The 19,848-nt window shown below is 40.3% G+C and overlaps 1 protein-coding gene across 3 annotated transcripts in view; it reads right to left on the bottom strand.

The window, feature by feature from the left end:
* Positions 1–11,270, bottom strand: part of BTBD3 (BTB domain containing 3) — a 34,056-nt gene extending 22,786 nt beyond the window's left edge. The window contains exons 1-2 of one of the 3 annotated variants that reach the window (XM_041732695.1): positions 11,107–11,270; positions 10,163–10,343 (exon numbers count right to left, since the gene is read on the bottom strand). The gene's annotated coding sequence lies outside the window, so the exon portion shown is untranslated. Of the gene's footprint in view, positions 1–10,162; positions 10,344–10,457; positions 10,831–11,106 lie in introns of those variants that run through there. The other 2 variants (XM_041732696.1, XM_041732694.1) reach the window with 2 other exon arrangements.
* Positions 11,271–19,848: the final 8,578 nt, after the last annotated feature.

Below are 19,848 nucleotides of genomic sequence, written 5' to 3'. Positions count from 1 at the left end.
CAAGAGTACAAGTTCACTGATGGTTTCACATGGCAATTAAACTTTAAAAAACTACCAAAGTTTGACAAGGTATTAAAGAATATTCTCAATAATCTGAAAAGGCTATTAAAATATACTTCCTACCTACCTGGGAGAAGAGATTTTCATCATATGATTCGACCCAAAACATTTATTTATTTTTAAACATGTAAATAAAGTTTTTCTTTGCTTTCATTTCTACTCCTTAATAAATAACAATAGATATAACCTCTATAAACAAAAGTTCTCAGGGTTTCTCAAAATAAGAGTATAGAATCCTGAGAACAAAAACTATGGGAACCACTGACACTCGACTAGCATAAGGAATTTGGATTTTACTGTAAGCATGATTGGTGGCCAGCCCTTAAGAGTGTTTTAATAAAAGTTCTTTTAAGGTGTTTATACCTATCAGTCTTTTGGTTTTACTCTTCTAGAAATCAACAACTCTGAGAGTAAAATTCTCAACTATTCACCCCCCAAAATTTTTTTGCACATTAGGTAGACAAAATAGAGAATACAAGAAAAACATGACCATTTCTGCCACAAAAATTAACAGCAAAAAACTAATATTGTTTGTTCTATGACCCTGTTTGGCACCTTATCTTTGCCCCAACCTCACAAAATTCACAGGACATGAGATGCAAGATTTATCAGTTCATATCTTCTTGGAAGACTTTAAAATAAAAGTTTAAATGGATTTTTAGTAAAAAAAAAAAAAAATGTCCTTAGAAACTTCACATAAGTTTTAACAGTAAGAAAGACATTGATAGGACATCTTCCTGATGGTATGCTTTTCCAAGTTTCCTTAGGAGAATTAGAAGTAGCAGCCTCTGCTGTCCCCCCAAGGTAAGCATTGCTGAAAACGTAAAGAGAATTTGCTGTTCATTTTCTTTCATTTAAAGACAGACACATTTGTCTGGTTAAATGTGTCTGGTTAAAGCTTGCTTCTCTCACACTAATTTAATATCTACCTCTGTATTATTTATATATAGTACACTGTTTGGTTTTATATAATGCCAATAATCTTCGTAACATACTAAGTAGTAAAAGATACTTTGTTGGAAATAAAGTTCAAGTTAGGACTTTGCTGAAGTCCAAGGGAAATATTTCATCTACGAGCAGTAATTTTTCATTTAAAAATAGCCTTTACTGGTGTGTCTGGCTGGCTGAGTTCGTGGAACATGGAACTTGATGTTAGGGTTGTGAGTTTGAGCCTCACTTTGGGTGTAGAGATTACTTAAAAAAAAAAAAAAAAAAACAGAAACCTTTTACTAAAGACTTGGTGTTCAAACACTTTCTTAGCTTCACTCATAAAAGGATTTCAGAGGTTGTGTATGTTGGTAGAATTGTAATCCTCATAATTACTTTATACCCAATAATTATGTTATTATACAAAGACAGTAATATCAAAATACAAGTTGTCACAAACTTGAGCATCTGGTTTTCCTATAACTCAAGCCAGACACCATTATATAATGACATCCAGAACTGGCACCCAACCTCGTATAGAGTATATCACTGCCTGGTGATGATTCTGAGTACCTGCCAGCAGCTCTATGCTAACAAGAATTCAGGATCAAATTGTGCATTTTGAGGAGTCTTTCATGGCACTGACAAGAGAAAGTAGATAAAATAACCCAGAATTGCAGGTAAGCATGGGCTGATCCCATAGGTCCCACAAAAATACTGTTGAATAGTATTAAGTTAGCTAGAAAATCCACTAATTCAACTTAACAAACTTAACAAAATTCTACATTTCTTGACAGATATGCTGAGACCCCCTAGGGGAGAGGTGTGTGGGTGTGGGGGGGGGAGAGCAGGCAGAGAGCAGGGACCAGTGACTGCCCAGTCTCTCCAACAGAAGCGTGCCAGCTTCCAGCACTAAACCACCCTGTCTCCTAAGGCCCCAAGAAACGGAGAAAGAAGAAACCTTGGCAAAGGAGGGAGTGCTCAGGGATGCATCCCTGCCAGAAAGGGTGTCCTACGTGGAGGGGAGGGGAGGCAGAGGGTTGGGGGGAGGGCTACACAAGAGGAAGCAACAGCTAACAGCCTGAACTTACATCTTGAGCAGGAGGTGCTTCTGGGTAGCTTCTCACCATTTTAATGAGGACAATAAGATTATTTGGGGAAGAGAAGCCTGCTATAATGCTAATTAAAAATTATACCATTTTCCAGACTTTCTAGGAATGTAGATCATTCCCCAAAAGCCCTCCAATAATACATCTAAGTGTAGTTTGATTATTACAACTAGTCTTTTTACTACATTTTCCATGAACAGAGATGTGAAAATAGGTAGGAGCCTTGGTAATGCCTTGTCTATCCAGAGACCTAAAGTATAATGACTGAAGACCAAAATTAGTTCCTCACCAGAGTAGGTATGTTTGCTGGTGCTGGGTAGGCAATATCACCACTTCCAAAAAACTGGATGGATATAAAAAGATGGGAATTAAAATAAAAAAAAAAAAAAAAACTTTACAAATAAAGCAATTACTATGTGTGTCCCAAACCAAATGTAGAACCATAAAAATAAGGTATATTTTCCAGGTCGGCCATCAATTAATAGCTTAAACTAAGGGTTACTTTGTGATTCAGCAACAGCAAGTCAGGTCAAGGCTTTCCATTCAGACTTGGCCAATAAAACTGTTTGGGGTTCAATAAAATAAATTATTACCAATGATATTTGAAAAGAATGAATCTTCACAAAAACAAAACCCAGATGTAATGCTAATCTGAATTTCAAAGGCAGAGCAAACTTATCAGGCAGGTGCATTCAAAACAGTGGTCCTTCAGAAATTTTATTTCTCACGTCTATGGTAATCATGGCTAAACCATTTACATCCTCTAACTGAATTATAGGGATTGCTCTTGTTCATATACTACTATAGAAAAATTCAGTAGGTAAAAAATAAGGAACTAGATGTGCCTAGAGGAAAAGAAAACAAACTGAAGAAAAGTTTCACAAATTTTGTGTTTAGGTAACAGCTATTGGATTTATGCATTTCTAGAAATACATACTTTGGTTTATTGTCTATTCTTTAGTTGCTTATATGATCTCTAAAAAATCATCTTTTTTCTTGCACATGAAATCACTTATTTGCATGGCAACTACAATGAGACAAACCATACAGATCTCTATCAAAAGAGGATGTCTGATACTTTTGAAATACTCTCCAATTTTAATGACATAAAAGGAGACTCTAGAAACACCGTAAGCAAAACTCTAAAATGACTGCTCTAAGGACTGCTGTAAGAATTACTGTAAGGGTGACTGCAACTGACCTCAGTCTGGGAAGCTGAAGGTAAAGGACTGAGAATGCTTTGATTTTGTGGATTTAGTACCATGTTTAATCGATGTGCTTCTCTGTGGCTCTCAGTGATTTCAAAATCACTTTGTAAAGGAATTATTTCAACCTCAGAGGAAAAAAGTTTAAAGGGGATATAAGAGATGGAGAGATGCCTTGAAAAGCAAGAAAGCACAAGAAGAAAACAAATGGTTACCTTCCATTTCAAGGGACTGGTTAAAAAAAAAACAAATATAGTAACAGTGTATCACTGATACTTACCAGGGAGCTCAGACATGTATTTTGAAAAGTTACCAAAGTGAGGCTACTATTCCCCCTTGGTTTAAAGCCGAAATCCAAAAAGCAGGTCTAGAATGTAATTCACACCATTCAAATGTGAATCAAGGCAGTTGGCTAGGTTTTTCTGACAGTTAAGCGACTTGTCCCTACACATTGGCACAACTGAGCACTTCACAGCCTCCGCCTTAATCCTCATAACCAGGCTATGAGTTATTATATCCACTCTAAATCATACATGTTCTGGAACTTCTCCCTTGTGGTAGAATGCTCTATCATTAATGTTGGACCCACTGATGTCAAAGACTATGCTACTTTATAAGAAATTCATTGAAAAAGAAAAAAAAAAAGAGAAGGCTGACTGCATTCATTCATTCAAAAAATATTTATTGGACACTTTCTACATACCAGGCACAGATATACCTGGGACACGTTAATGAAGAGACATAAAATATATTTGCCCACACAGAACTTACAGCCTAGCAGGGGTGGGGAAAAAGACAAGTAACCATCAATCAATCAGTCAGCATTTTAGAAGATAACAGATATCTGTCACATAAAAAGAAAATGCAGAGCACTGCAAAAGGGATACAAGACATACCTTGCAGTTAAAAATAGGGCAGACCTCACTGACCAAGTGATATTTTAGTGAAGACTGGAAGGAGGTGAGGAAATTGGCCATGACTACATCTGCGGAGAAGATTCTACAGGCAGAGGGAAAACCCAACACAAAGACTTGAAAGTGGGAATGTGCCTAATTTATTTCAGGATCAACAAGAAGGTAAAGATGACTGCAATGGAGAGCAGGAGAGGAATGGAAGTGGGAAACAGGGCAGAGTTAGTGGTAGCCAGATTGTATTGGGCTTCATGAATCATTATGAGGAACTGGACTTTTATTTCTAAGATAGAAAGCCACAGGATGGTTTTAATGTAACCTGACTTGTTTTATTTTATTTTATTATTTATTTATTTTTTTTTTCTGACTTCTGTTTTAAAAAGATCTATCTGGTTGTTATGCTGACAATATATTAAAAGGAAGCTAGGGAAGGAGACTGGAGGGGTGACTGTAATAATGCAGTCAAGAGGTGCTGGAAACTAGGGACAGGATATGCGTAGTAACAGAGGTGGGGAAAGGAAAGGGTTAAGCTCCTGAATTTATATGGACAACAGGATTCTGGATACATTTTGAAGCTACAGGAACAGGATTTGCTGACAGCTTTGATGTGGAGAGAAAAGAGTAAGGAATAATTCCAAGGGTTTTAGCTTGAATACCCTGAGAGAAATGGAACTTCCACCCACCAAAATGGGGCAGGATGCAGGAAGAGCAGGTTTATAGAAAAATATAAAAATAAATCACTTTTAATCTTGTTAAAATTGAGTTATCTTTTACGTATTCAAGTTTTAAGAAGTCAAAAAAGTAGCTAATATGTACTTCAGAAGTTTCAGGGCACTCACTACTCCAGCTGGAAATATACATCTGGGAGTCTTACAGAGCTACATGGTATTTTATTAAAGCCTTTTAACTGTTTAAGACAAGAGTCCTACAGGAACTGAGCCCTGAAGCATTCCAAATTAATAGGTTGGTGAGAAAAAACAGTGCAAAATTTTAAAAAATGACTGAAAAAGTGAAATCAGTGATGCAGAAGTACAGGAGGAAAAGCAGCATATGGTGTTCTCACAACCAAGTGACTTATGTCAAAAAAGAGGGAATGACGACCAATTATATCAATGTTGCCAATACGTAAAGATGACTGCAGATTTAGCAACTTGGAGTATCTTCTTTTTCTAAAAAAAAAAGTCCTAGTGACTGTATCCCACCTCACCCCAGAAGATAATTATGGATTGAATATGATGTTGTATTCAATGTGCATGGGAACTGAATGTTTTCCTAAAGAATTATCCAAAAGAAAGTATTTATTCCAATTTAACATTTGGGATTTGAATCAGCTGATCTGTTAAGAAATACAGTTAAGAAAGTGATAAACTATAAATGCTAACAGTAACTTGTTAAATATTTAATTCCCATCCCTTAACAAAACAGCCTCAAGGTAAATTGGAAATTAAAAATATAGATTTTGTCCTGATTAGGAATTATGATAAACCAAAAACCCATATCACACCACTGTTTTTCCTATTAGAATAAAGAACACAAGTTTGCACATTATGACCATTACTATTTGATAACGTTCTAGAAAGATTTTGTAATGTTCTAGAACGTTAACATTAGTGCAGCATGCCATTAAACCAAAATAAAAGGTATATTAGAAAAAAGTAGAAACAAGTGTTATTGGCAACTGATTTAATATAACCGGGAAACCCAAGAGAACAAACTGCTCTTGGAGTAAAAGCTCTTAGAGTAAAAGCCAGCTATTAAATAAATACACAAAAATCAACAACTATCTTATACTAGCAGTAACCAGTTTGAAGAACCCATCACAACAGCAACAGCAACAACAAAATACCAAAGAAGAACCCTAACAAGAAATATTAGGGCTTAAACAAAAAACAAAATGAAAAACAAACAAAACCTCTTCCAGGAGAGTTAGAAATCTGGATAACCTGTATTGTCCCTTAAAAGACACTTACTCCATGTAAATGACAGTCCTTGCCAAAGAACAAGAATGCACATAACTGTAGTGGAAAACTGTAACAAAAGCAGGAAAGTGGAAAGCAGCTATGTAGCCCACCTAAAAGAGTGAAATGCTCCAGGTTACTCACAAACTGAGGGAGTAAAAAGAGGTGAAAGGGTGGCAGGTTAAAATAAGGTTAGTAAAGGCTGTTTAGGAAGTCCTATCCCTGGATGCCCTTCCAAGTGGCCATCAGGCCCAGAGCTCAGCAAGACTGGAGACTAATTGATAAGAGAGTAGATAAAACAATTAAGTCTTAAGGCTGTGAGAGCACTGGAACCTCCCCCAAAGTGGCTCTATAGAAAGAGGATGCTGAGACTCCTGCCAGATGCCTCGGGGAACCCTGGCAGCTAGATCCTTTCGACAGCTCAGGATGAAGAAGTCCATACTCTCTGACCAGCCCAAGAGGAAAGACGCTACAAAAGGCTCCAATGAACGACTGGGCAGAAACAGTAAACAGTGAAAAAAGGCTGGGGGAGAGGGAGACTCAGGAGATTGGGGGTGGTAGGGGAGAAAGGGGCAAGGGGCCATTTATTTTACAGTAAGCCTTTTAGTACTCTTAAAGTATGTACCTGTATTAGTTTAAAGATAGCAAGATTAAAAAAAAGATAGTAAGATAATGTTTATCTGAAAGGACAGATGAATGTAATTCTGATTTTCCAAAGAAAATTGTGACTTGCTCTACCAGATATTGCTACCTAATCTAAATCTACAATTTAAAAGAGCTGGCGTTAAGTTTAGAGATCAACACGTAGATTAGACCTAAAACAGAAGCAAACCCAAAACTAGTCAAGATCTTAACATGTAATAAAGAAAAGATCAAAACCAAATGAGGAAAAGATGTACACTTTAACAAATGGTGTTGGTAGAAATGACTAGCTGGTGAAGAAGAGATGGTCTAAGACAATTCACATCCAAACATTAGTACATACTTAATTGTAAAAATCTGTTTTCAAAATTTCTTACATTAAGGTAAATGTAACATAATGAGGTAAATGTAACATAAAACTTTTAAACATAAAATGTTTACAAAGAAAAATCATAAAGGAAAAAATAGAGCTTGACTACATAAAAGTAAAACTATTTTGCTGTTTGGAAAACACCATTAAGTAAAAGTAACAAGCTGTGTGTGTGGGGGGGGGGGGAACACTGCAAATATGATAAAGGTATTAATACTCTTTATATAGGACTATTCAAAATCATTAAAAAAATCATCAATTAAGAATAAAGGGAGCAAAGTACCCAAACAAACTCCTTTCAGGAGTTAAAACAAGAAGCAAATCACGAATTCCACTAGTGACCAAAGACTATAAGTTAAAATAAGATCACATTTTTATAGAAAATTAGGAAGGATTAAACACTGGAATGCTGACACAGTGAGGAAATCATTAGGTGCATAAGGGAATCAATGTGTCTTGGCATAAGCAGTTTGGCAATGTGCCTCAGGAACCATAAAAGAGTTCACCTCTGCCCCAGGAATTCTGCTATAAACCTAGCCTAAGCAAGTCTAAGACACCACGACTTTCAGGCATGGGCATTTATTCCAGCACTGCCTGTGAGTCGGCTCTTACTTGAGCCTACCTCCTTTGCCAGACTCTGTTGAAGGCTGTCTTCATTCGGTTCATTACATCCTTCCAAAACTCTATTGTTGCAGACACCATTATTATTATTATTACCCTGATTCCACGGATAAAGCAAACACAATCAAAGAACTAGTAGAATTTGGAGCCAGCATTTAGTGCCAAATTTTCAACCACTAAAAATGAAAATATATCAAACAACAGAAAACTACTTAAACCTTGGTATATCAATCATTAAAAAATCTTACATTCAGTGGTGCCTGGGTGGCTCAGCTGGTTAAACATCTGCCTTTAGTTCAGGTCAGGATCTCTGGGTCCTGGGATCAAGACCCACATTAGGCTCTCTGCTCAGCAGGGAGTCAGTCAGCTTCTCCCTCTCTAGCAACATCTATGCCTCTCCCCTCCCCCTTAAAATAAAAATAAAAATAAAAAATCTTACAAAGATTTAAAAGTGTAGAAAATGTCTATGGTATATTAAATGAAAGCACAGTATTTAAAACTACAAATGAAACTAAAATTGCCAATTTTGTTTAAAAATATTCAGATAAATAAAAAGGGACAAGTGGAAGCACACCATCTCATGAATAGTTTATTTCTGATGATGTGATTGTGATTTCTTTGATCATTCCCTAAATATCTACAACAAGGGAGGATATTTTATTTTAAAATGTTTAGAAACCATAGAAACAACAGATCCTTTCAAATGTATGTTTAAAGGCTTCGTTTTGAAACATGATGGAAAAAAGATGAGGTGAGAGGTTACTATCTTAGCAGCAGAGCACTGCTGTTGAACTACAGCATCCATCAACTGAGAGGGATTTCCATCATTTTCTCAGAGTAAAATGGAAAAAAATCCTTTCAGAATTTGCTTGATAGTCCAGCTAATGTGTACTTAATTAGCACCCAAGATAGGTGATAGCTGCAAGAGAAAAACCTCTTCAACTCCCAATGCATGCTTAGAATCCCTGGTCTACTAAAAACATTTTGGAATTGATGGACTGAATTCTGATTATTATTTACACAATAAAGTTTGAAAAGTTTCGAAAAGGAAAAAAAAAAGCCTAAGACATGGAAACAATATACTTCTGTACTTTGTTCAGAACTGTTTTAACAGTTCCTTGCAAGGCAAACTGGATTTAGATGGCTACAGAATTCCTGTTCTGAGCATAACAATGAACATTTAAAAAAATTATCTTTGTGTGCCAGGAAAGGGAAAGAGTGGGTGAATCTGTAGACAAACTATGCCTTAGAGTATAACACTACAAGCGTTTAACTTTTTGTAAAGAATCAAATCAAGGCAAAGCACCTTCTAGGAACAAAACAATTTTAAGGGATCCCTGGGTGGCTCAGCGGTTCAGGGCCTGCCTTTGACCCAGGGCGTGATCCTGGAGACCCGGGATCCAGTCCCACGTCGGGATTCAAGCATGGAGCCTGCTTCTCCCTCTGCCTGTGTCTCTGCCTCTCTGTCTCTCTATCAAATAAATAAATAAAATCTTAAAAAAAAAAAAAAATTTAAAGACTGATAATGACTTTGGCGGGGGGTGCCCACAAACTGCCACAAGATTATTGCATTCTATTCTAACTTCTGAAATAGAAGAGGTCTTAGGACTTTGAAGAATATATACAATTCTTAAGTTTGTGTGCCCCCCAAAGGAAAACGGTTTCAAAAAGTATCGTTTCCACCACAGTTTGAAACTTTGTTAGACAAGTTCTCGGTGCAACGACTGGAAGAATGAACAGTCCTCATAGCTGCTGGCGGTATCACCCCATACAACAAACAGCATTAATAATTCTGTAATTACTTAGAAAGAAAAACTGGAACTAGTATGAGATCACCCTTACCTGAGCTGAGGCCAAGAACTGAAAAGGGTGATTCAAATTCTTCAGAAGGGTCCCACTCCGAATCCCAAAGGTAGGAGGACCCGCCCACTTCCCCTGGAGTAATCGTTGCCATGGGAACCCGCAGTCACCCCTCCGAGCCAGAGCCAGGACAGTCTGGGGGAGGGGGAATCCTCCAGAGGTTGGGGGAGGGTTAAAAGAAGGGGATGGGGAGAGGGAAAAGGAAAGGGGGGGCGGGTGAGAGGCTAAAAGACCATGAAAACTGCTCCGCGGGGACAGGGGTTAGGGGAGGGCTGAGTAACCCCAAAGGAAACCCAAAAACGTGGGTGAGAACAATAACCTAGACGCTAGAGTCACATTATAGTTAAGTTTAAATTTGAACCTTTAGCCGCTCCCGTCCTTCCCGGGTGGGAAACAGACCACCCTTTGTCAGTTCCCGTCTATGGAAAATGAAGCCTGACTTTTATCTCCATCAGAAGCCGAATGCTACTTGGTAAAACTGAAATCTTGACTTTCTTACATTAAATCACCGGTCCCCAAACTCTGCTGCAAACGGGAACCACCCAGGGGTCTTTGGTGTGTTTAACCGGTCTGGGGGCTACTGAGGCTTAGAGTTCTAAGACTCTCCGGTTGGGCTCTCTTCGGCAGCCGGTTTTGGGAACTACTGTAGTCCGTGATTTGGTGAGGTGCTAGAGTATTTTCTAAAAAAAAAAAAAAGAAAGAAAGAAAAAAAGAGAAAGGAAACAAAGCACAATTATCTTCCTTTGTCTTTTTAAGGCTAATAACAGAATTAGCTGCCCTCTGCAAGCACGCACAGGACAATAGGTCTCTCGACAAACAGGAACCCCCGGCGCGTTCTCACAATACTTTCCTCGAGATGAAAAGACCAGGCTGCAAGACCTTCTTCTCCCCGAGGTGGCACACGTCCCTCCCGCCCTAACACCAAACTCACACACCCACGGTCAGGGCGAAGGGCCCCGGAAAGGCGCTCTCAACTAGGAAGCACGAGCTCCAGGAGCGGAGGAAACACCCCGGCAAGCCCGTCCTCCTTGACCGGCCCCCGAGCCCCCGCCCGGGCCCGCTGGCAGCGCCCCAGGAAAGTTACTCCCGCAACTTCGCTGCCGTCTGCACGCGCCTTCCCGGCTCCCGGGCGCGGCCCCCGCCCCTGCGGGCCCCAGGCCCCGGCCGCGCCCCCTCCCGGACCTCGGGGCGGGCGGCGGCCGCACTCGCCCCGCCCCGCCCCGGCGCCCCTCGGCCGCAGCCGCCCTGCCCCCCGGCCCCGGCGCCCGGACCCCGTCGGGAAGCCCGCCCCAGGCAGGGCATCCGGGCGGCCCCGCAGCCGCGGCCCGGCCCCGCCGCGCTCGGCGCCCTCGGCCCGCGGTCCGGAGCGCGCCCCTGGCCGGCGGGTCGGTGCTGCGCACGCGCGGAGGCGCCCGCCAGCTCCCCGGCGGCGCCCGCACTCACCGTCCGCGCTCTTCGTCACCTCCGGCGTCGCCGCAGCCTGCGCCGCCCGCCGCCCGCCGCCCGCCGCCCGGGTCCGGCGCCCACTCCGCAGGCCCCGGCCCGGGCACTCGGGGATGCAGCCCGGCGGGCTCGGCGGGCACCCGCACGCAGGGCACGCTCCGCGGGGCCGCGCCCGCGCGCCCGGGGCCGGAGGGGGCGGGGCCGGAGGGGGCCGGAGGGGGCGGGGCCAGCACGCCGCGCGCGCGGGGCCGGAGGGGGCCGGAGGGGGCGGGGCCAGCGGGCCGCGCGCCCGAAGGCCGCCTAGGATACGGGCATGCGCAGTGCCCGTCCCTTCCTAGAGTCCGGCTGCGGGCTGGTCCCTGACCCTAGACCCGGGAACGCGAGCAAGGTGGGAGAGGGCGCTCGGGTTCCCGTCCCTGAGAGGCAACTTCACCCTTGTTCCACAGACTGCAGGTTTTCCCTCTCGTCCCTTCAATTACCGTGTTCAGCATTTATTGAGCACCTACTTCAGCAGAGCCTTTGTTCAGCATCCAGGGCGTTCTCCAGCAATGGGAAACCATTGGCTTGAGATTCCTCTCCTGCACTGATTGCATCCTTCTCCTTGAACAGATAAGGGGAGTGCCCTGCCCTCTTAAGCAGTTTGGGGAAGGAGAGTTGCTGCGGGGTTGGGTTGATGCCAAGAACCTCATTGAGAGCCCTGGAAGAGTAAGACCTGGCGTCAGAAGTTCACCTGGAGAGGAAGGTCAACAGGAAGGAATAAGCTGCAAAAACCAAAAAGGATGCACACACGAACTCTACTGGGACAAGTTTAACTTGAGTGTATATTGTTCATAGTGAAGGGCAAAAACGATGGCTGGAAGGGTAGTTGAAGCTCATCTGGAAATTATTTTTAATGCTTAACCTCAAAATTTTACCTTTTTTCAGTTCATAATTAAAAAGCGTTGCAGACCGGGTGGGGGGTTGGGCTGGGCGGTGTTGGTAGGCTCTGATTAAATGTAGAATTTAGAAATATAAAGACTAGAGACGTACAATATTTGTTTTCTGGCAGCAAGTGGTAGAGTCTTAAACTCCAGTGTTGGCATCAGGAATGGAAAGCATGGAAAAGTTTTCAAGGAGTGTGAAGGATAGGAGAATTCTTTAGCTTTTGTCACTGCGTTTTTGAGTGTGCAGAGCTGTTTATAGTAACAGATTCCAACTCCATTGGATTAGATCATCATCTATGGTAAGCATTTATTAGTGGATAAATTAGACCTCTAAACTACAAAGCTACGGGGAACTACTCAATTGAAAAACTTAGATTTGAGACATTATATGTCTATATGTGTATGTATATATATATGTATATGTATATATGTAAAGACAAATGGCCTTTGGAAAACAAAAAACCCCAAATGTTGTATAACAGACTGTCGGATACTGTGCAAATTACTAATATCTCTGAGTATTACTGTGCTCATCTGTAATATGGATTCATGATAGTTAATTTTAATGTGTCAATTTGGCTATGCCAAAGCCCTCAAGATATTTCATCAAACATATTCTAGATATTTCCATGAAGGTATCTTTTCAAGGTAAGATTGACATTTAAATCTGTGGACTTTGAGTGAAGCAGATTGCCTTCCATAATGTGGGTAGGCCTCATATAATCAGTTGAAGGTCCTACTAGAAAAAGACTGATTTCCCCTGAGTAAGAAGTAATTCATTCTGCCTTTGGACTTGAGGTACAATTCTTTGGATCTCCAGTGTGCCGGCCCACCCTCCAGATTTTGGACTCTCCAGCTTCCAAAATCATGTGAGTCAATTCTTTAAAATGAATCTCTAAGTTTCTGATAGGTAGGTGGGTAGATTGACAGATGTTGGTTCTTTTTTTCTGGAGGACACTGATTGATATACCTTGCAAGTTGATGAAGGTTACATAAGTTGATTACCATCTGAATTTGAAAAACAGATTCTAATTTGTAAGTTGTGAGGTTATGAAAAATTAAAAGTAGGTAAACAGGCAGCGTACATTAGGGTGTGAATGAATGGCAATTACTATTACTTGTGGATGAATAGCAGAGGCAAAACCAAAAGAGGAGAAAAGGTAAAATACTGGTACTTTAAAAATATTTTCTCAGTTCAGTGGGTAATCATATTAGATTTAATAAAAAAATTTAAGTGGTAACAGAAAATTTTGGTCTTCCTAACTTGGACATACTATAAAAGCGATACATATGAATATTTTAATTATTTGCAAATAAATTCCAAATGAGCTATTAAGTAAAATAGGCTTTAGCTCTACTTTTATTTTATGTTATTTAAGAGAGAGAGCCTGGGCTTGTGCACACACGGAAGTGGGTAGGGGAAGTAGTAGAGAAATCTTAAGCAGACTCCATGCTCAGTTTAGAACCCAACTGGGGCTCCATCTCATGACCCTGAGATCATGACTGAGCTGAAATCAAGAGTCAGATGCTTCATTGACTGTGCCACGCAGGTACCCTTTAGCTGTATTTTTTTTTTTTTTTTTTTTTAACGATAGTCACAGAGAGAGAGAGAGAGAGAGGCAGAGACACAGGCAGAGGGAGAAGCAGGCTCCATGCACCGGGAGCCTGACGTGGGATTCGATCCCAGGCCTCCAGGATCGCGCCCTGGGCCAAAGGCAGGTGCCAAACCGCTGCGCCACCCAGGGATCCCCCTTTAGCTGTATTTTAAAACACCAAACATGCAAAGCAGAGATACGAATTCACATTTGTATATTTTATTCCAATTTAAGCATCAATGCAATGCACTTTACTTGCTACCTGAAAGGGGAAATGTAAGACGTTTGAGATAATTCCCAGTCTCAGTAAGTGCATGATACAGCACTCTATATTTATTGAATTCCTTCTGGGGCAGGCCCATAGCTTTTGGGAACATGCAAAAAATGGACAAAATGTTCCATTAAATCTACAAATATTCCACTTACTATGTACTAGGCAAGATTCTTGCCCTCAGGGAATTTATCAAAGAGTCTAAAAAAAAAAAAAAGAAGAATGATACTTGTAATTTAAGGTATGGTGTGACAAGCTCCTTTGGAGGGATATGGATGTTCAGGAACTTGATGGGGGAGACTCACTCTCCTCAAACTGCCTCCATTGTGGCATCCAGCTTTGCACAGTTTGGTGTGAGACAAAGGGTTAGAGCAGCAAGCATCTTTTAAAACTGTTTGGAGCAAAGTTGATAAACATCAAATAAAAGAACATTCCACTGACTCACTTGCTTCAGAGTTTATAGGATAAAGTCAGAGATGGCTGGGTAGGAAAGACCTTTACCACTCATTCAGATGTAAAAGCTCCTTTTCTCTTTGTTTTCTCTTTATTGTCAGGGCTGTTGTTTTGTTTAAAGGAGAATTTAACTTTAGAGTTAAAAAAAGACCCAAAACAACAGAGATAAATTTTCCCTGACCTAATGGAGATTTATGAGGAAAATACTTAAAAACTAAAATGAAAATAACAAAAGGTAAGGGTTTGGGTTTATAAAAAGACAAGGAATGTTTGAGTTGGAAACCATTACACAGGAGGACAAAGATGACCATCATGTTTGTCCTGTAACCAGTGCTGTCATAATGTGACCTCCTTTTTCCTTTTGGCTGAGAACGAAATATTCCACCATGTGTGAGAGTAAACCAACTCCAGGATTTACAAAAGCAAGTGATTTGGGGAAAATACCAAGCATTTTAGTAACCATTAAGTACTCAGGATATTTTATTTTGAGAATTTGTGAATATATTCATTTCAGGAGCTTTGCCTTGGTGAATGTGAAGTAAATTAATCTGGGATTAAAGAAAACCCTATACTAGAAAAGGAAGAGTTTTAATAAAAATTGGGAGGAATGGCCTCCAGCCATGAATGTTAATTATCATCTGATGAATAATAATGATGATAATAGGAGATGTGAAATAAGTTAAAATACATCCTGGGCCAGAATTTTTTTTTTTTTTTTTTAATTACAGACCCTGGAATGTTGCCTTGAAAATTTAACCAGTGTGTAGCATTAAATGTTTTAAAATTAGACTTAAAACACAATGAGCTCTGCACTATTCATATGTAGCACTCTCCATGATTTTTTTAGTAATGCTATTCAAATGAATTCAGTTTGCTCAGTAACGTAAGTAGAATGTTGATCACCCAGTAGAGAGAATGGCAATATAAATGTTTCTTCCTATAAGCATATTTGATCATGAAAAATCAAAATTTAATAACATGGCACAATATTGGTTATTGTTTACAGGATTTACCTTTATTTTTGAATATTAAACTTTCTATCAGGATGGCATTTAAAATATTGGGTATAATCATAAAAACTAAATGCATATAAATTATTTTGCATTAAGCAATGATAAAACTGGTGCAACAAATCCAGTGTTGGGTTACAGAGGGTTTTTCCTTTGAAAATGGAATCACCGGGAGCCCTGGTGGCTCAGAGGTTTAGCACCGTCTTCAGCCCAGGGTGTGATCCTGGAGACCCTGGATCGAGTCCCATGGCGGGCTCCCTGCATGGAGCCTGCTTCTCCCTCTGCCTGTGTCTCTGCCTCTCTCTCTCTCTCTCTCTGTGTCTCTCATGAATAAATAAATAAAATCTTAAAAAAAAAAAAAAAGAAAATGGAACTCTTACAGAGCATTATATCCAGTTTTATAGAATGTAAACACATACTTCATTAAGCAAGGTTTTGTAAAGTCATACGAATATGAAAATAATTATTTCTGTACCTTATATTCTATTTTACTGGGACAGCCTTGGTCTCAGTACTAGGTGAGATTTCTTGGATAGTGGCACTTCTGTGTTTGTGTTCTGGATATTTTACTTTGTGTTTATTTAGCAAAGGTCCTGGTAGAGAAATCACCTCTGACAGTGGGGTCATAAAACCTTTCTATAATGCCTACATTTATTTGATATGTTTAACTCTTGTGTCCAATATCCTATTGCAAGTATAAAACTAATCCACATTCATGACAAATGTTTCCCATGTTGTTTTCTATTCCAGTGATTACTGACCATCTGTACCTAATATATTGACTATATCTAATATTTCTCAGTGACAACACACTCTAAGACTTAGTGGCTTTAAAACAACAACCTTTGTTTTTTCCGTCAAGTCTATGGGTCTGCTATGCTGTTCTATGTCTGGGCCAGGCTTGGGTAATCTTGTTTGAGCTCTCTCAAGCATCCACATTTAGCTGGTGGGTGGCCAGAGGCTGGTTGGTCTAGGATGGTCTCAGCTAGGTCAACTCAGTTCTGCTCTTTGGGGTATCATATCTTAGGTAGTGCAGATTTGTTCTCAGAGCAGTGGTGGCCCTTCAGAGATGGTGTAAAAATACACAAACATATTTTCAAGCCTCTGATCAGATCAAGTTGACACTTTTACTGGCCAAAGGAAGCCACATGGGCAAACCCAGAGTCTGTGCAGAAGGGCACTACCAGAGTGTGGATACAGATCTTACTGCATTCAGTCTGCCATGTCTAGTGTTTTATTTAATTAGTCCTATCATGTTTTATTCTGTTCATTTCCACTTGTTCTTACACTATAATGGTTTTATAATCTACCTTGGCTGCAGTGCTGAATATTTCTACCTGTTGTAAATGAAATCTTTCTTTCTCTAAGTTTAATTGGTATCTGTCCTTTTGAACCTTTCTTTGTGGTTTAGCCATTTTTACACTCTTAAAGCCTTTTTAAAAATTTTAATTGTATGGATAAACAATGAAAATAAATATGATCTTCGATCAACTAAATGATCAATAAACAAATGCAATGTGCTTAAAAAACTTCATGCATTATCTTGGGTTTAAAAAAGGTTTTAAATGCTATATATTTTGTCAAAATTCTAAATCTGATTTCAGAAAGATTAAACAAGTAAATAAATGTTCATGTGCATATAATATTGATAAATATTTCCTGCTGCTTCAATGTCCACTTAACATTATAATTCACACATGCATTGTTCACTACATTTCTTTACAATAGATAGCTCAGTTTATCATGTAAAACCATTCCCCAGTTCATCGTATAAAACCATTTCTGGTTAAATTTTGAGGAAGATACACTGATGAGTTATATATGGAGAGATTTATAAACCCACACATGAAATAAAAGCCATTGTATTTTATCAATTGGGTGTATGACTAAGCTATGTTTTAAGAAATAGAACAAGGGACGCCTGGGTGGCTCAGCGGTTGAGCGCCTGCCTTTGGCTCGAGGTGTGATCCCGGATTCCCGGGTTCAAGTCCCACATCAGGCTCCCTGCATGAAGCCTGCTTCTCTGTCTGCCTGTGTCTCTGCCTCTCTCTCTCTCTCTCTCTCTCTCTCTCTCTCTCATGAATAAATAAGTAAAATCTTTAAAAAAAAAAAAAAAAGAAAAGAAATAGAACAAGTACATTTCCATCTGTGGGGTTACATTTGGTGGAGATTCAGAGTCTTATGGAAATCTTCTTTCTTTTTCCCTATAAACAGGTATTATAAATTGTTTGTTACTAGATTATAACCTTATAAGAGTAAATTACAGTTCATAGAGCTTTGAATTACCATGCAACATTTTGTGCTTACATGAGTAAATGACACAAAATAGACTAAGGAAACACCACATACTTATGCTGTTTGCCCTTTTTAAAAGGGTTATTACTGTGTAACTCCCCATAAAGCTGGAGAACATATTCTTTCTGATAAAGTAACTTGGACTAGGGGAGCCTTACAGATTCTAATTCTCCTAAGGTTAGCTTTGTGGATTTGGAATATTCTGGAATCTAATGTGACAGGTGAAGCTGTATCTCACCAGACCCACTTGCTCTGATTTTCCTTAGAACCAAACCTCCAAACAAGATTCAAGTGCAAGTAGTTTATTTGGAGGTGATCCAAGGAAGCACTGGTGGTGAAGTGGGAAAGTAAAACAATGAAGGGGAGGCAGCCAAGTTACAGGCTGGAGTTTAGTCATGCAGGGAAAACTCAGGGAGCCAACACAGAGCACATGCCTCAGGGATATTCCAGTCAAGGGTCCAGGGAACTGGGTTCATTATCCACTAATTCCCATTCATCAAGGGACAAGAGAGCTGGAATCATTACCCATCCATCTAGTCTTTCAGAGATTGAGGGCTGCTACCAGGGAAACTATTCCCTGAACTTTGATTTAGCCCTTGCTCATAAACTGAAGATGTTTCTGTAGCTAGAAAAAAAGTCAAAGAATATCAGTTGCTGGCAATTGTAAGCCAGGCATCTTGCACCAGTAAGTGTAAGGAAATGAGAGCAGGGCAGAACCAGTTTGCACCAGGTACAAAGGGGCATCATGCAGTCCCTTCCCAGGCAGACCTGAATATTATCTTCATTTCCTTCAGTGATTGCCTCTTTTTCCATGTTTTCTTGTTCTCTGTGATGCTCTCAGAATTCAATACTCTCAATAAAGTTGTGTTCTAAAAATACACATACTAGGAGCGCCTGGGTGGCTCAGTGCCAGTTGAGCATCTGACTCTTGGTTTCAGCTCAGGTCTCAGAATTATCAGATGGAGCCCTGTCCCTGCCTCCACACTCAGCAAGGAGTCTGTGGGAGATTCTCTCTCCCACCCTCTCAAATAAGTAAATCAATAAATTTTTAAAAAAAAGAACTACGAATCAGACAGTGACCCACTATGGCGCACAGGACAGACAACATGAGTTTGCCAAACCACCAGGCTGTTTGCACACCCTTGATGCCAGGCACCATATATCCGAGACTTCTTCTAGAAAGTTTGGAAGAGGGGATCCCTGGGTGGCTCAGCAGTTTAGCGCCTGCCTTTGGCCCAGGGTGTGATCCTGGAGTCCTGGGATCAAGTCCCACATCGGGCTCCCTGCATGGAGCCTGCTTGTCTCTCTCTCTCTCTCTCTCTCTCTCTCTCTCTCTCTCTCTCTCTCCATCATGAATAAATAAAAAAATCTTTAAAAAAAATATAAAGTTTGGAAGAACTTGTATAAAGGTGTTGGCATCTAGGAGAAACCTGAAGACTAAACTGTTAGCAGATATCTATCTGGAGAACACTGGAGGAATATTTACCCCCCACTTCCCTCCTTGGAGATATTTGGCAGTGGCTGGAAACATCTTTGGTTGTTACCACTTAGAGGGGAGGGGACTGTTGGCGTCAGGCGGGTAGAGGTGAGGGATGCTGCTAAACATCTTACAATGTACAGAACAACATCCTTCCACCGCACAAGGAATTAGCCATACTAAAAGTTCAGTGGTGACACTGTTCAGACACTCTGGTCTAGAGAGACAGCATCAGTGAGAAAGGAAGAAGCTATAGGTCATGGCTTCCAATGTCCTCTTTTAATCTTTACTCCCAGGTTTTACTCTGACAAAGTTTCCATTGATCTCGAAAGGTATTGCTAAGCATGTTGGGAGGCATTGAAGGGAAGCTCATTTTGTTTCATGAAATTTTTCTAAATTGAATAAGGGAGTAGCAATCTGACCTTTTAAAATGTTTTCAGATGCTGAGTGCAGGATTGAAATGCTAAATCCAGAGAACCAACTATTAGTGATTAGTAGTGCTATGGCAAAAAGGGCAGTTTTCTTTTGACAAACCAAGTCATGAAGGACGGAAAGATACTGACACTCAGTGATTAATTTCTGGAAATGTAGTTGAACGAATCAAATTATGTATCATTTGATGCCATTAAATTTGAGTTCCCACATTATATGTGGACCTTTCGCTTTTCAAACATCCTCAGTGTGTGAAACTGAACGTGCCATTTACAAGCTATCATGT

This window comes from Vulpes lagopus, chromosome 18 (genome assembly GCF_018345385.1).
Source record: "Vulpes lagopus strain Blue_001 chromosome 18, ASM1834538v1, whole genome shotgun sequence".
NCBI classification, from domain to species: domain Eukaryota; kingdom Metazoa; phylum Chordata; class Mammalia; order Carnivora; family Canidae; genus Vulpes; species Vulpes lagopus.
This window is presented reverse-complemented; position numbering and strand designations above follow the sequence as displayed.